Raw genomic sequence first — 5,102 nt, 5'->3', positions numbered from 1 at the left:
GAGAATCACTTGAACCCAAGAGGCGGAGGTTGGACTGAGTCAAGATTGCACCACTGCACTCCAGCCTCGGCCACAGTGAGACTCTCAAAAATAAAGTAAAAATGTTGGGAATGATTTTCGTAACCCTAATAAGCATGGAACAGCTGGGCCTATGTTGCCCCTGAGTGTTGAACACAGAAAGAGCATTTGCTGAGTGAGTATACTGTTCTGGTGAGTCATAGGTAAGCAGGAGATGCCCATGCACCCCGATGTAGCAGGCCCCACGGTAGGTGCGAAGCCTTCTCACCCCTGTGGTTGTGCCGTGGAGGCTGTCAGCACAGTGTGTGCTCATGCTGGGCAGCCCCAAGGTGCAGCTGGGGCACCTGGCAGTCCTGGTGCAGTTGTTGATACCTGTCTTAATGGAGTTCTTTGCCCAAGGGTACACCTGTTCTTACCACCTGTTTTTCCCTCAGAGAGTGGTAACCCCTGCTCTTCCTTGAAGCCACCAGCCCCAGCTTGCTGCTGCCAACCCTATGAAGCCTGATCCTTTCTTTGTTGGGGATACCACATCATCTCCCAGCACCCCTCAGCTTGCTTTAATGTGGGAAATAAAATGCGTTTCCTAAGCAAAACACAGAGCCTTCCCTCCAGCTCCTGCTGTAGCCTTGTGGTAGATGCACTGCTGGGATCAGATGGAGAAAGCATGATCAGTAGGCTGGCTTCAACTTTCCTGCCTCAACCATCTCCCCTTCCTGTTAAGGAAAATGTATCGGTGTTGAATTCATCAGATTAGCATAATTCTGATTGAATTTTCTTTTTCTTTTTTTTTTTGAGAACGTCTTACTGTGTCACGCAGGCTGGAGTGTAGTGGTGCAATCTTGGCTCACAGCAACCCGCACCTCCCAGGTTCAAGTGATTCTCCTGCCTCAAATGAACCTCCTGAGTAGCTAGGATTACAGGCACGTGCCACCATGCCCGGCTAATTTTTGTATTTTTAGTAGACACGGGGTTTCACCATGTTGGCCAGACAGGTCTCTAACTCCTGAACCTCAGGTGATCTGCCCACCTCAGCCTCCCAAAGTGCTGGAATTACAGTTATAAGCCACCATGCCCAGCCAATTCTGATTCAAATATTGGCACTAAATTGTCTGTGTTCACAAATTTGAAAAGTCAATGTCCTGAAGTCAAGAGGACAGGGGAAAAAATGTCCTTGCATTATTTCTAGTGCTTCCATACAGTTAGGTAGAATGTCGTGACGGAGCACCGAGAAGGGAAAACTGGATATTGTTTAGCTAATCAGATATGAGTTGGCAGCAGCTGAAAACAAATAATCATAAATCAACTCGTAGTCATTAGTGTGGTCTAGTGACTCAGTTCAGTGTTGCTGAAGAACCTACTACCTGGGCCAGGTGCTGAGATAGGATAGCTCCTGCCTCATAGAGCAGTGTAAGCAGTGTATTTTAGGTGAGCAGGCTTGTATGGCAGAGACCCTTAGCACCACGTCTGTGAAAACTGCGAGGGTACCTGCCGGGATATGACACCTAAGTCTCAGTATCAGTGTGGGCAAACTCACACAGGATTAACAGCCTGCTGGGTAGAGCTATACAACAGAGTGCAAACTGTAGAGAATAAAGTTGAGGTGGGCAAAGGCTGGAGAAGAGAAGTCTCTGGTGGGGCCAGACACCTGGGACTTGATAGAGTGAGAATCCTGAAGTTTCTTTAGGTTGGGCTTTTTAAAAATTTGGGCACCACTGGCCAGGTGCAGTGGCCCACGCCTGTAATCGCAGCACTTTAGGAGGCCAGAGTGAGTGGATCATGAGGTCAGGGCCTGGCCAACATGGCAAAATCCTGTCTCTACTAAAAATACAAAAAATTAGCTGGGTGTGGTGGCAGGCACCTATAATCCCAGCTACTCAGGAGGCTGAGGCAGGAGAATCGCTTGAATCTGGGAGGCAGAGGTTGCAGTGATTCAAATTTGCACCGTTGCACTCTAGCCTGGGAGACAGAGCAAGGCTCTGTCTCAAAAAGAAAAAAAAAATTGGGCACCATTTGGGAGCTAAGGCCATTATTTTCCTCTCTGTTCATGAGATGACCATGGGCAGCTACAGGGTATTTAACTCTATTCACATTACTGAAGGATAACTTGTACTCTGAATGTGTTTCAATGGGTAAAAAACTGGGTCAAGCATGGTGGCTCACGCCTGTAATCCCAGCACTTTAGGAGGCCGAGGCAGGTAGATCACTTGAGGTCAGAAGTTGGAGACCAGCCAGCCAACATGGTGAAACCCTGTCTCTACTAAAAATAAAAAATTAGCCAGACATGGTGGCGGGTGCATGTAATCCCAGCTACCGGGGAGGCTGAGGCAGGAGAATTGCTTGAGCCTGGGAAGCAGAGGTTCCAGTGAGCCAAGATTGCACCAGTGCATGCAGTCTCAAAAAAAAAAAAAAAAAAAAAAAAAGTAAAAATCTGGGTGATAATCATAGGTACCAGAATTCCAACTTCGTGACCTTATCTGTGACAAACAAACACCAATCAGTCAAAGATAATAAGCATTTACTCACCAAGTTGTTTCACAAAATGCATTTCCCGCCTCCCCCTCCCACCGCCATATATATCCCTCTGACTTTCGGATTAGGAAAGAATGTTGAGAAAAGCAACACTTACCTGTAACTACACAGATAATAAGCATCAGAGTCAAGGCACAAACCCAGATTGTATAGATTTAAGTTCAATATTGGCTTTGCTGCCTCATGTAGCTTCAGAAGCAGATTGCTCTCTGCAAAGATAAGAAAGCGGCAGGTGCTATTAATGCCTGGACTGATGCAATCTGGGAAAACAAAAACCCCAGAAAATTGTCAAGTGATTTGTGTGCTTGTCATTATCTAGGGCCATGGGGTGTGGGTGTTTCTTTTTATACTATTTGTATGTGCTTTGGGGGTACATATGATATCTGTTACATGTACAGAATGTGTAATGATCAAGCCAGGGTATTTAGGGTATCCATCACCTCGAGTATTTACCACTTCGATGTATGCAAATATTTCAAGTCCTTTCTTCTAGCTATTTTGAAATATACAATACATTGTTGCTAATGTGAATCATCCTACTCTCCTGTGGAATATTAGGACTTATTCCTTCTGTCTAACTACATGTTTGTCTCCATTAATCAACCTCTCTTTACACTCCCCACACATACCCTTCCCAGCCTCTGGTATCTATCATTCTACTGTACTTCCATGAGATGTTTTTTTTTGTTGTTGTTGTTGTTTTAACTCCACAGTGGATTACTTCTTTTAAAGAAATCTATGTATGTTTGATTGTTTTTCTTTTCTTTTTTTTTTTTGAGATGAAGTCTCGTTCTTGTTGCCCAGCTGGAGTGCAGTGGTGCGGTCTTGGCTCACTGCAACTTCTGTGTCCCAGATTCAAGTGTTTCTCCTGCCCAAGCCTCCCAAGTAGCTGGGATTACGGGCACCCACAGCCACACCCAGCTAATAAAGAATCTGTGTTGAAGCAGCATTTATCAAATGAGTAATTGGAGCGTGGATGAGAATATGAAAAATCCTGAGTGATAGATGAGACAATGGGTCTCTTCAAGGACTGTGCCCTCCCATTCCTCCATATTCCCTCCCATCAGTTTTTGTTTTTGTTTTTATTTAAAGACAGGGTCTGACTCTGTCACCCAGGCTCAAGTGCAGTGGCACGATCTCGGCTCACTGCCACCTCTGCCTCTCAGGTTCAAGCAGTTCTCCTGCCTCAGCCTCCCAAGTAGCTGAAATTACGGGCACTCACTACCATGCCCAGCTAATTTTTGTGTTTTCAGTAGAGATGGGGTTTCACCATGTTGGCCAAGCTGATCTCCAACTCCTGACCTCAAGTGATCCACCTGCTTCGGCCTCCCAAAGTGTTGGGATTACAGGTGTGAGCCACCGTGCCCGACTCCTCCCATCAGTTCTTATGTCTGTCACCCATCCCTCAACAGGGCTTTTCCCCATTCTCACCTGGGGTATGTTTCCCCAGTTTTGCATGTTCTCCCCACTGAGGTAGGACCCAACCTCTGCCTTCCATTCTACCACCCTCTTGTATCTTTGTGGGTGTCAGTAATATCCTGCATGCCCTTCACTCACTCAGAGGGAGTCTTCTGTTGAAGCCATATGCACAGGTTCAGAGGGACAGATGTGATCAAATTAGAGACAAGGACAGACTGACCAGTAATGCAGGCATGTGTAGCCAGTGCCATTCATGGAAAAAAAAAAAATCAAGCTGTTTATGACACCCCAGTCAGCACTTATTTTTAAAATCATGCCCATTTAATTATTTCTCTAATAAACTGGTCAAGCAGGGAAGCAAGGAGGACATGACCAATGTCACTTTTGTGCATGGGCACGGCTTCCTATTTTGTTCCCATGTGAAAGTCTCAGTAAGAAACCAGGGCAGGCTAGGCACGGTGGCTCACGCCTGTAATGCCAGCATTTTGGGAGGCCGAGGCAGGTGGATCACAAGGACAGGAGTCCGAGACCATCCTGGCCAACACGGTGAAACCCCGTCTTGGCAGGAGAATCAAATAGCCACTGCACTCCAGCCTGGGCAACAGGGTGAGACTCCATCTCAAAAAAAAAGAAAAGAAATGAGGGCATGTGCTCTGTAGAGGAGGGAGAACCTTCAAGAAGAGTGCCAGGAGGACTAGAAGATGTTTGTGATGGCTGCTGAGCACTCTTCCCCATCTTTGGCACCTCTCTGGTGCTAAACATCTGCACATCTCTCTTTTTCTTTTTCATTTTTTTTTTTTTTAACATGGACAGGAAGTAGCATTTATTGGTGGGTATTAAGAGGGGGCAGAGGCCAGGTGCAGTGGCTCACACCTGTAATCTGAACCCTTTGGGAGGCCGACGCGGGTGGATCACGAGATCGGGAGTTGAAGACCAGCCTGGCCAACATGGTGAAACCCCGTCTCTCCTAACAATACAAAAAATTAGCCGGGCATGGTGGCAGGCGCCTGTAATCCCAGCTACTTGGGAGGTGGAGGCAGGAGAATCGCTTGAACCTGGGAGCTGGAGGTTGCAGTGAGCTGAGACCATGCCATTGCATTCCAGCTTGGACAACAGAGCAAGACTCCATCTCAAAA

The sequence above is a fragment of the Mandrillus leucophaeus genome, unplaced genomic scaffold (assembly GCF_000951045.1).
Source record: "Mandrillus leucophaeus isolate KB7577 unplaced genomic scaffold, Mleu.le_1.0 Scaffold761, whole genome shotgun sequence".
NCBI classification, from domain to species: Eukaryota; Metazoa; Chordata; class Mammalia; order Primates; family Cercopithecidae; genus Mandrillus; species Mandrillus leucophaeus.
This window is presented reverse-complemented; position numbering follows the sequence as displayed.